Below are 12,992 nucleotides of genomic sequence, written 5' to 3' on the forward strand. Positions count from 1 at the left end.
AACTAGGTAGTTTTATTCCTATGTCCAGTGTAATGTGCTTTGTAAACTTTTCTGCCAGCAGGCTGCTCAAAAAGAAGGCCAAATGAATCACTCTTTGGATGGATTTTTCATCTTTCCTATGTTTCATACCTTTGGAAAAAACAAAGTAAGCATGTCACTGGATTGTGCTTAGCTTTTAACAGTGAGGTGAAATGTTACTTCTGTGTTAATCCAGATCAATGAGCTATTACATAGGAAATTGACTAAATGGCACTAAAGCCATTGATGTAGCAAAAAAAGTAAGTTCCTCTCTGCTTTAGGCATCAGCTAAGGTTATGTGTAGAAGAAATACAAGTGAGGTCGTTTCCATTTTTTGGATGCTATGATAGACTGACTGCACAAAGGGCCCCTAATCTCTATTCATTTCCTTTATCTACATTTTACATATTATGACTTTGCCGAAGCTTCCATTGAGAGATAGAATCCATTTACTACTTCAGGTGGCTTGTTTTATCCAATACAATACCATACTGGTAAAATTGTGCCATTTCTGATTCTTGGTTTCAAGTGACCTCATTCTCATCTCTTTCTCTCTCTCTCTCTCTTTCTGTCTCCTGCTGTGGTATGAGAATGATTTAGGTAACACTGTTGCAGGACAAGAGCCCATATAAAGCAATAGAGCCTGGTTGTCCCAAATGAGGTCAACCTCCAGCTAACCCATCATCTGATCACAGGTTCAAAAGAGTCCAGTTGAGATCAGTCCAGACCCATATACAAATGCCCTGCTAATGCATAGGCTTGTGAGAAACAATACATGTTTATTAATGTATATCACTGAAGTTTTGTGGTTACTTGTTACACAGCTATTATTAGAGCAAGAGATAACTAACATGGTTCAATATTTATAGGAAGAACATTCATTTTAAATTAATTTTTAATTTTAATTTTAATTTTTAATTTAATTTAAATTTTTAATTTAAATTTAAAATTTTTCACTTAATCTATGAATTATTTCTTTCTTTCAAACAAATGTGTATATACACAATTAACTTGATTACATATCTAGAAATATAAATTTATATAGATGGAGAAAATCTAATTTACAAAGAGACTAAATCATTTATATAAAGCTACATAGATATGTAGAAGACATTCAGCCAAGAGCTTCTGATTCTAAATTCAGGGCTCTGACACATGCACCCGCATGTTCATTGCAGCACTATTCACAATAGCCAAGACATGGAAACAACCCAAATGTCCATCAACAGACAATTGGATTAGGAAGATGTGGTATATATACACAATGGAATACTACCCAGCCATCAAAAAGAACAAAATAATGCCATTTGTAGCAACATGGATGGAACTAGAGACTCTCATACTGAGTGAAGTAAGTCAGAAATAGAAAGACAAATACCATATGATATCACTTATACCTGGAATCTAATATAAGGCACAAATGAACCTTTCCACAGAAAAGAAAATCATGGACTTGGAGAATAGACTTGTAGTTGCCAAGTGGGAGAAGGAGGGAGTGGGGGGGTTGGGGAGCTTGGGGTTAATAGATCCAAACTATTGCCTTTGGAATGGATTAGCAATGAGATCTGCTGTGTAGCACTGGGAACTATGTCTGGTCACTCATGATGAAGCATGTTAATATGTGAAAATAGAATGTGTACATGTATGTGTAACTGGGTCACCATGCTGTACAGTAGAAAAAAGTTGTATTGGGGAAATAACTCAAAAAAATAATAATAACAAAAAATAAAAAATAAAAAAATGCATGTTAATTGGAAATAAATAAATTCAGGGCTCTGGGAAGACTGCACTTGAATAAAAAGGTGATAATGATAAGAATGGTGATGAAAGAAGAGCAAGAGAAGAGGAAACAGTAGAGAGAATATTGCTGATAACAAGGGTATGATAGTGATGAGGATTTTTAATGGTTATTGAATACTTACATGGCAGATACTGTGTCAAGAACTTTATAGGCAATGTCATCTAATTATCATACTGTTCCTATGAAATAGTTATAATGTTTATCTTCATTTTACAAATGTGAAAACAAACTTAGAGTGGTGAAGGAACTTGCCGAAGAACACACAGGGGGCAAATGGCAGAGGTGGTATTCAAACTTCTCTGTGTCTGATTCCACAGATTTTTAAATCTGTGCTGTAATGCCTTATCTTTATATAAGAACATGTTGTAGACTTATCCAATATGCCAAGAATAAAATCCAGAGAAACCTCCCCCCCCAAAAAATACTAGGGAGATATAATAAATATACCGTAACCAGGACATGGTAGTTTAGTTCCATTTCTTCCATTAAAAAAAAAAAAAGAATCTACTTCCCTACCCTTTGTGTGTGACTTACTTTTGGCCAATGGGACACTAACAATTTTAACTTAGGTGCTTGTGCAATGGAGCTTTCCTGCTTGTTGCTCTTAGAATCCTATGACCATCTTGCAAATAAGCCTGGGATGGGAGACCACATATAGAGAGGCCCTGGTCATCTCAGCTATCCCAGGGAAAGCTATCATAAACCAGCTAGCCACAGCTGACTCACCAGTTGACAGCCCAAGAATAAAACCCACTTGCAACCAGCCAAGCCTGGGCTAGATAAGAAAACTCTGCAAGTGAGCACAGTCTGCAGACCTGTGAGCTAAATAAATGGCTGTTGTGTCAAGACACTAAGTTTTAGGATGGTTTGTTCCCCAGCAATAGCTAACTGATACAGAGGGCATAGAGGCAGTATCATCAGCCATGTCAATCATCAGAGATTGGTGCTTTAAGATCCAGAGAAGGGAAGAGCTTCGACAGTACTGTTCTCATTTGGTATCTTTGGTGGAGGACACTTGAAACCGTTTATGAGGCTGCTGTTTTCCTAGCTTTCTGACAGTAGGAATGTTGTACTGCTGCTTTTCACAGTTAGAAAAACCCACCCTGTGAATATTTATGTTCTGGCTGCACTTCCTTCCAGTGTACCCTGATCAGGTCACAACGTTGGCTTATGATTTCCTTACACCTGCTAGCCCCAGGGAGCCATTTGTGGCCAAACAGATGATTATTTTATCACCTGTACCCTGGATCTGCAGAATACTATGCATATGTCAAAATCATCTTAGACTGCATTTCAGAAAGCTTCTCTAGAAATTTTTCTTCCTTCACAATAACCACAGATGCTCCTGATAGGATGCCAGAATTGAAAAATACCTACACATGAGTCCATTTGTCCCAGTCAACAGTAAATTCTTCAAAGTCATAGATTATACCTCATTTATCTTTGAAATTTCCATGCTTAGTGCAAAGCCTAACACATAAAAAGTTCTCAGTATGCTACATGAATGAATGAATGAATCAGTCAATCAATGAACCTGTGCTTCGGACAGGCCCAGGGTCATAATGACTTACTGATGGGACCACAATGTGATAGTGTTGGATTCTTTTTTGAACAACAGATTTCTGCATTTGGAGCTCCTTTGAAACATCAGGGGTTTCCTTTGACTTACAAGATTTTGCCTTCTGGCTTACTTTGATTTACAGATTCTTAATTTACATGTAATAAAATCTGATGTAGAACTTTATTTACTTCACTATTCTATAAAATAAAGATTAAAGAGAAAGGGAAAATAATTTGAGAGAAACATCTGAAGACTTCTGGGCATAGATAAAGGAAAAGCCATGATTATTAAAGGAGTCTTTGCTTATAGATGCTACTACATCTCCATGAAGCCAATACTTAACCACCTCACTTAAAACAGCAACTGTCCATGCCAATTCTAGGCAGTCCAAATCCTGCTTATTCTGCTCAAGTTTTTAAAAAGGCTTTATTACCTTTAGATACTCCACAATAGTGTCTATGAGATAGTAGGAGCTCAAAAAATAATTGTTCTATAAGTGAATCCACATTTATATCCATAGTTATTGGTAGACAGAATTTGAAGATGAATTCCAAGATTCTCACTTTCCAATATGCACATCCTGCATGATCACCTCCACTTGAGTATGGGCAGGACTTGTGACTATGATGGGATGTCACTCCTGACTCTCATGGTTAGGTTATGCTGTATTGCAAAGAGGAAGGGATTTTACAGATGTGATTAAGATCCCTAAAACAATCAAAAGAGATTATCCTGGGTGGGCCTGACCTCATCAGGAGCTGGATTCTGCTCTACCAGTGTGCTCAGAAGAGACGCTGAGTCTCAGATAAGATGGCAGCCTCAGCTGACACCCTGACTGCAGCCTTGTGAGACCCTGAGGAGAGGACCCAGTTAAACTGTGCCCAGACTCCTGACCCACAGGAACTGAAAGATGATATATTTATGCTGAGTTGTTAAATTTGTGGTAATTTGTTATGCAGCAATAGAACACACATATGGCTTGAACTCACCTGATGTTGGAGACAGGGTAAGGAGGAACTAAGCGACTTGCCGGACTTTTCTCCCTGGTAGGAAACCTCCACTTGACCTCTGATATTGTTCTTGGGTGGCTCCCAGTGAGAACACTGAACTCTAACCACTTGATGTAGGTCCCCAGAACTTTGTCCCTTTGGAGAAAGAATTCAGCAAAGAGACTGAGGGTAGCAAGGCAAATAAGTGTTTATTTAAAGAGAAAAGAGAGAGAAGACAAGTGGGGAGAAAGCACAGGCAAGTTTATTAAGAGATAGAAGAAAGAGAGGTGCCGAGAAAGCAGAGCCGGAGGCCAGCTGGGGGTGGGGCTGGTGGTTGAGAGGGAAAGAGACAGAGGAAGAGAGAAGACTTGCTTTGGAGGTTGTTTAAAATCAGTTGTATGGGGGGCAGTCCTTCCGGCCTTCCTCTGGCCAATCATCTTGCTTCCTCTGGCTGTGGCCTGACTCAGGGCCCTGCCCTCAGGATGGATTTTAGCACTGGGGTCTCTGGGAAGTTGACAACAAATACTTTGTCTGGTGCCTCTCCTTCCTCTGACCCCTGAGGAAATTTTCTGTGAGTGTGTAGTTCCTACTTCAAAGCCCCCCTGAGAGATGTGAGCCCCACATCTTTACATTTTTATTGGGAAGATGAAGGGCAACAGTCTATCTTTTGAAGCTTCTTCAGGAGGTAGATGGGTCCCAGGCTGAGCAACTGTAATCTATTCCCTGTGGACACATAACTTCAAGATGAAAGCTGCGTCTTGCTTGAATAAAAGATAGAGACCACCTCTTTCTTATTCTTTTGGTAAAGGAGACCTCTGGCAGAAAGCTTCCTCTGGGTCCAAACAACTGTTCTCTCTTCCTCTGTCTCTTTCTCTCTCTCCAGGCTACAGTACATCCTGTTAGGAGTTCCCGTTGTGGCTCAGCGGAAACAAATCCGACTAATATCCAAGAGGATGCGGGCTCAATCCCTGGCTTTGCTCAGTGGGTGAAGGATCCCGCGTTGCCGCGAGCTGTGGCGTAGGTCGCAGACACGGCTCGGATCCTGTGTTGCTGTGGCTGTGGTGTAGGCCTGGCAGCTGTAGCTAGGATTCGACCACTAGCCTGGAGACTTCCATATGCCGCCGGTGCAGCCCCTAAAAAAGCAAAAACAGACAAGCGAACAACAACCAAAAAAACAAAAACAAAAACGTTATATATATATATATATATATATCCAGTCAACTTCCCAGAGACCCAGGTGCTAAAATCCATCTTGAGGGCAGGGCCACAGCCAGATGGAGCAAGATGATTGGCCAGAGGAAGCCCGGAAGGACCGCCCCCCTCTGGGTGATTTAAATGGACCTCCAAAGCATCTGTCTCTCTTCCGCTCTCCTCTCCTCTTGCTCTTTCTCTCTGTCTCGTCTTTCTCTCTCCTTTTCAACCACCCTCTCCCAAAGCCTCCGCCTGTGCTTTCTCCACACCTCTCTGCTCTCCTTGCTCTTTAGATAAATACTTATTTGCCTTGCTACCCTCAGTCTCTTTGCCAAATTCAAGGGACAAAGTTCTGGGGACCTACATCAAGTGGTTAGGGTTCAGCGTTGTCGCCCGACAGCCGCCAGAGGATGTTTTTGGTGCCACACCTGGGAATTCAAGGTAAACCACAAGCCTCGTCCACCTGCGACCTGAGGCCCTTGAATCCTCTCTCTTTCCCTCTCTAGCTCTCTGCTTCGGTTTCTTTCCAAGACCCGCATGGCGGAATCCCCGTCTGCCCTTTGTGTTACAGCTACTGAGGGAGGCTCACACACAGGGCTGCGCCCAGAGATTGCTTGCAGGGGGGCGTGACGTGTTGCTGCTGCTCTTACTCCCCCTCACCCCCATCACAGGGCTTGCCTCCTCTGGCTCCCATGCAATAAGAAATGCCTTCACAGGGCTGCCGGACCCTCTGTCTCTCTAAGTACGGACAAGGTGCCTCTGCCTTGGCCGCCACACTCGCTCCCTGCACCCGCCCTGCTGCTTGCTGGACAGTGCGCCCGTGGGAAGGGGTAGGAGGAAGGGTTGCCCCAAGGGTCTGAAACGCCAACCACAGAAGGGAAAGGCAAGGAGAGATTTTTCCGCTATCTCCCTCCCTTTCTGGCCCATCCCTGTTTTGAGAAAAAAAAGCTGGGACTTAAATAGGTCCTAGAACTGTGAGGATTCCCGTTCCAGGGAACATACCCCGGAAACGGGGATTTATCTATGGACGTTACAGAGGAACCTTCAGGAAGGTCGCTCATCCTGGGTAACCACGGATACCAGGATAGGACACAGGCCCCAGGATGCTGGGGCCAGCAGGGCTGCCGCATGGGGGAGTAGCTGACCTCCATGTGGCTAGGATCAATGTGACTAGGTGGATGGGGCGCCTGGAACCAGTCCTGTCTCAGGCAGCCCCCACGGGACTTCTTAGTGCTAGTGCTCCTCTCCGTTACAGGCGCACACTCTTCCTGAAGGAACAATGGGAAACGCTCCCTCCATTCCCAAGGACTCCCCCCTCTGGTGCATTCTGAGTCACTGGGACAAGCTTTCTCTAGATTCTATAAAAGGAAGAACGCTCATTTCCTTTTGGAATACAACCAGGCCCCAATACAAACTTGAGGGCAGTGAGGCCTGGCCAGAAAATGGAAGCCTCGACTGCAATATCATCGTACAGTTAAGACATCTCTTTTTTGCAAAAAGCAGGGAAAATGGAGTGAGGTTTCCTCGGCTTAAACCTTTATGGTCCTTTATCAAAATCCTGCCCTATGTGCCTCCTCTAATCGAAAACCTTAGGGAGTCAGAAAAAAGCTTCCAATGTGACAAACAATTCTCTTAATCTCCCCACTAGGAGAAAACCAGTCTTCCCTACTCCTGCAATCCCCCAACTCTTCCAGAGTCTTCTGATCATCCTAAGACCCCACCACTGCATAGGGACAGTCCCTGCTGGGACAATATTTTATCAGTCAGTATGCCCTGATATTAGGGAAAAATTCTGTGTGGCCACCCAATTCTTTGAGGGAAAAAACCTCAAAAAACAACAAAAAAATTGTTCTTGTGTTTCCAATCCAGTCTTTTCAGGACCAGTGTGGTGACTCTGAAAATAATTCAAAACCCCCCAATCCTTTTACCACTGCCAAAACCTCCTCTACTTAAGAGGCTAATAAGAGTTGAGGGAATTTTTTTTTTTTTTTTTCCTGGCTTTAAGGGAACAAAGTCATCCCAGTAAGAACTTGTTTGTGCCTTTGAGATGCAGATGTTCTACATGGTGTTCTGGAATCCTTATCTGCGCCATCTTTTTTTGAAATGCCAATTTCAGGAAAAGGGGTACGATTTGGAGGTTGACTTCTCAGGGACGAATGGAAATCCTGTGTGTTTTTCATAAATTGTAGAAAAGGTTTCATCTAAACAGATGACCTTGATTTGTTCCACCTGCCAGAATCCCAACTTGAATCCAGTCTCTTGTAACTGATGGGTTTTATACAGTTGTTCCTGATTCATAGCTGAAACTTCAAAATGGGATCTTTGAGGTCTCTGTTTTATGTGTTTGTGTCTGTATGTGTGTTGTGGATGTATGGCATTGCCAAACTAATTCATAAAAGAGCTCTATTTAATTGGCTTAAAGGAAACTAAGTGCTAATTTAAATTCTCAAAATATAGAAGGTCACTGGCCACAATTAATTTAAGGTTCACATGAACTAAAATATATTCTGTATTAAATTAATTTCTGGTATTAACATTAAGTTTATTGATCTAATTAATATAGATATGTCTTTATAGATTCATCAACATTCAGTATAATACCCTTATTGTGCCTAGATTATATTAGAAGTTAAGATCTTGCAAAATTGTAGCAAGAAAAATAACTTGGTAAAGTTTTTATAAATAAATTAAATGTAAATGAAATAAGAATTTTTAGATAAATTCTCTTTTATTTTAATCTTTGGTTTTTTGTATTTTTTGTTTGTTTATTTGTTTTTTTGCCTTTTTAGAGCCACACCCACAACATTTGGAAGTTCCCAGGCTAGGGATCTAATCTTAGCTGCCAGTTTACACCACAGCTCACGGCAATGCAAGATTCTTAAACCGCTGAGCGAACTGAGTCCTCATGGATACTAGTCAGGTTTGCTACTGCTGAGCCATAATGGGAACTCCTCAAAGTACATGCTCTTTAAAAAATTATTGGTATTTATGTTTACTGATCTGCAGAGTCCTGAAATAAAAGATAGTTCATGGTTACTTAAGGAAAGTAGGATGTGTGTTTTCAGTAAAGAAGGTATGAGGTATGGATTGCATTTTATTAAGGGAGAAGAAAGCAAGTTAGTGCAAAACTTGAATTTGGATTTTGTCTTTGTCAAAAGAAGCTTTTCTTAAAATGCTGCTTTTGATAACAGATTGCAGTTGCTCAGCCTGGTACCCATCTATCTCCTACTTCAATAACTCCTCTAATAACCTCAAATTTCTTGGGCCCTCTGGCAATGACCTCTATTCCACCTCTGTAGTCCTCTTGTGTAGTACTCCTCTGAAAATTTAAATTGACCATTTCTCTAAAAATTTAAATTCGTATAGCTCAGATGATGGTTTTCCAGAAACACATGTAAATTTTGTGGAAATTCCAACATCTGTTCATGACTGTGTCTTCTTCCCTCCCCATGGTCCCTGTAATTTTCCTCCTTATTTCTCAGATCCCTCACACTCTTCCTTGCGGTACCTATAATGACTTTTTGTAACTTTGGTTACAAAATAGGGTCCCTGAGGAACTTTACAGAAATACTGAGGCATAAGCTTTATCCCCAGAGGTCCTGAATTAATTGGTCTATAATGGGGTCCATGCATAGACATTTTCTTAAAAGCTCCCTGGGATGTCCTAACATGCATCCAAGTAGCATGAATGACTTAGGGCATTTAGGTTTTGCCCCTCCTTTGTCCTTTGCAAGATATCAAGCCTGCTAGGCATGCTCTAATGACAGTAGATTTACTGCAGGTTTATGGAGGTCACAAGTAAGGAATTACATTGAGAAGTGTGCGGCAGTTCAGCATCTCATCTCTTCCTTTCGAAGTTGTCCTGTCTCACCCAGGTGCGTCCCCAGAGCTCATGTTCCCACCATGGAACCCTCCATATATGGTCAAGTTCTCTAAAGCGCCAGCCCCACCCTATCTCCAGATCGTGGTGTTACAGGGAACAGTCATAGCAGGCTTCCTGAGGCTCTGTGGGCGTGTCTCCACTCCATCTTGTTACATTTGGCCATCATTTTCTTATCCACAACCTCTGAGCCTCTACCTCTGTCCCTTACTCCCTTCACTTAACCAATATTCTCTATTCTCCCAATTCATTAGCTCCCACAAGGCTTGGCTTGACACCCTCCCACAGTGGTTGATTTCTTCCACAACATTTTCACTGAGACCTACAATTCTTTCATCTTCCTGTCCTCTTATGTCACCACCCAGCAAGCTACCAATTTTAATGTTTCTGGTGAAAATCAAACAGTATGGACTGGTGGATCTCCAAAAGTCTGGTTGAAAACCTCTACTAGACATTTGCTAATACTCTACTATTTAATAGTTGATCTTGAACACTCACCTTATATCTAGACCTTTGCATTGTGTCATTTAGCACTCACAACTGTATACAATAAATATTATCAGTCCCATTTTGCAAATGTCAAAAATGATGAGACCTACTAAATGTCACACAGCTATTGATAAGTTTTGAGGCCAGGTTTGTCTGACTCTAGAGTCCTAACTCTGAGGTATTATGGTTTTCTGGCCTCACACTGGCTAAGTGCTTGGCTTTACTGACTCAATTTTCAGACCTCCTGGTGATAAAGACAACTCTTCCTCTTTGCCTCCTGTCTTAAATAATAGGTCACTTCTCTTTCCCCCTGGTTAATTACTGTCCTGGTGGACTATTTCTTAATTCTCCTTTCTGTTCTAGGGTCTTTTCAGTTCAGGAAGTCCCTGTCTTTGGATCTTTAATCTGCTCTCACTATTAGTTATCTTTCTTCAAGCTTTCAATAGACCCTACACTCAAGAACTCAGCTGGATCCTAGACACATGTCCTCCTGAATGCCTTGTAGGCAACCCAGATATAACCTGTCTGAAACAGGTTACTCACCACGTGCCACTCCCTCACCCCACATCTACCTCCCCTAAATCGCCTCTGCTGCTATATAGTCATCTGCTAACATATAAACATACTTAATTTAAAAGCTTTTTCTCATGAGCACAAGTTCATATAAGTGGCTTTTCATTCTATTATAAATATTAAAATAGGACTTTCTATTGATGGAAAAGTAAGCTGTAGTACCAAGCCAGTGATTTTGATGATACAAATTTTATTATGTAGATAACTATAAGCTCTGCAATGACACTACAAATATAAAATTTCTAAGATTACTAGAAACTTGGAAAGAGCTCGGACATCAGCTCTCTACACCTTGCTGGTTCTTGGTTATTATGAAAGTTATCTCAAACTGGTAGTAAAACTCATTATTTTTTTAAAAACCAATATGATAGGAAGAGAGATTATTAAATATTAAAAACTGTACTTTGATGTAATAAAACAACACACCCAAGCAGACCCATGTAAAATAGGTCCCTGTCCTCTAGGCTATAAGCTCTGTGCAAGTAAGAAGATTATATTTCGCTCTGCACCACATCCCTAGCATCTACTACACTATTTGGTACTTAAGATAATTAATATTCAGCCCATAATCACTAAATTAACAAATCAATAGGACAACTTAGTGTAATAGGATAAAGTAACCTCTGTTACCAGTAGACTCCAATCGATGCTTATTTTTTACCCAGGTAACAAGGTGAGCAGGCAAAAGCATCCTCCACATAGTCACTCAGGGACTCAGACTACTGCAGCCTCTGTTACCTTCACCTTGTAGCTTTGATTAATGCCCTGGAGGTTGTCTTCATTCCAACCAGAAGAGGAAACAGAACACAGAGGAATGCCTTATAAAGTTTATGAGATAATATTGCAATCAATGCATATCACTGCTGCTCACATTCTAATGGCTAGAACTCAGTCACAGGGCTGCAACTTAACTATACAGGCAGCTAGGACATGTAGGCCAACTGTGTGCCCAGAAAGAAGAAGTGATCATGAATTTTGGTGATGGTCTCTGTCACATGTGATATCCTGTACTTTTGAGCAGAGCGGAACCAGAATCTGCCTTTCTGAAGCAAAATATCTTTGCCCACATTTTAAAAATGTTTACACTTTCTCTTGTGTTTGTATAAGCAAAAACATGTAAAGAGAACTCGTGTCAAATAAGGAATGAAGTTATTTTTCATATCAATTCATGGCACTGTCATTTACCCTGCCCTTGAAATTAAAACCTCAGTGCCTTCACCAAGACCTCCCTCTATCTATGCCAACATTTTTACATCAGAGCTGTCACCTAGTATATCTTATTCCACCTCAGCAATAAAACTTAAATCTGGAGTTCCTGTTGTGGCACAGTGGAAATGAATCTGACTAGTATTCATGAGGATGCAGGTTCAATCCCTGGCCTCGTTCAGTGGGTCCGGGTTCACAGGCATTGATGTGAGCTGCAGTGTAGGTCGCAGACATGGCTTGGATCCCCACATTGCTGTGGCTGTTGCATAGGCTGGGAGCTGTAGCTCCAATTTGACCCCTAGCCTGGGGACCTCTGTATGCCGCAGGTGCAGCCCTGAAAAGGAAAAAACAAAAACAAACAAACCAAAAAAACCCAACAACCCCCCCTTAAATCCAATTTCTTCTAACTCAATTGTCTATATTGTAAGAGATGCAATGGCTTGCGAAATGGTCTTCTTGCCACCAAAGACTCTTTTTTTTTTTTTTGTCTTTTGTCTTTTGTCTTTTGTTGTTGTTGTTGTTGCTATTTCTTGGGCCGCTCCCGCGGCATATGGAGGTTCCCAGGCTAGGGGTCGAATCGGAGCTGTAGCCACCGGCCTACGTCAGAGCCACAGCAACGCGGGATCCGAGCCGCGTCTGCAGCTTACACCGCAGCTCACGGCAACGCCGGATCGTTAACCAACTGAGCAAGGGCAGGGACCGAACCCGCAACCTCATGGTTCCTAGTCGGATTCGTTAACCACTGCGCCACGACGGGAACTCCCACCAAAGACTCTTTAATGCAATTGATTAAACATCTTTCTTCCCTTAAATTTATATTACTGAAAACAAAGCCACTAGGTCCCATTCCAGGTTAATAAAGCAAAACAAAACATCAAAACTCATTTTAGCCTTCCTGGAATTTATAGATTAAATTCAAACTATTGTGCCTGGTATCAGCACTGTCATCTAAATGTCTTTTTGGACTTACTCCCTGCTATCACTTTATCGTATAGCTTAAGTCTGGCCCCCACGGTGGTCTTGTCAATTTCTCAACCACATTTGGCCTTGACTATGCCATATTCATATTTTGATTCTATCCCTTCTTTACACAAGCTTTTTGCCTAACTAAATCTCTTTATAAATTACCTTCATTTTAAGAAAACAGCTGAAGTATTATCTTTTCTATAAATATTTTCCTTAACTATTACAGGCAGAATTGGATGATCCATCATTTATGATGCACAGCCCTTGACTCAGTTTTCTGTACTGGCACCAACCATATCAGATTGACCATGGTCAGCC

At 41.4% G+C, this 12,992-nt stretch overlaps 1 protein-coding gene across 1 annotated transcript in view; it reads left to right on the forward strand.

Annotated features, from left to right (window-relative positions):
* The window catches only part of POU2AF2 (POU class 2 homeobox associating factor 2), a 484,987-nt gene that overhangs the window by 240,868 nt on the left and 231,127 nt on the right, over positions 1-12,992 (forward strand). The gene's annotated exons all lie outside the window — the stretch shown is intronic.

This window comes from Sus scrofa, chromosome 9 (assembly GCF_054392235.1).
Source record: "Sus scrofa isolate SSC_HxYL_T2T_F1_AM1 chromosome 9, Sscrofa_HxYL_maternal_Yorkshire_Landrace_v2.0, whole genome shotgun sequence".
Taxonomy (NCBI): Eukaryota; Metazoa; Chordata; class Mammalia; order Artiodactyla; family Suidae; genus Sus; species Sus scrofa.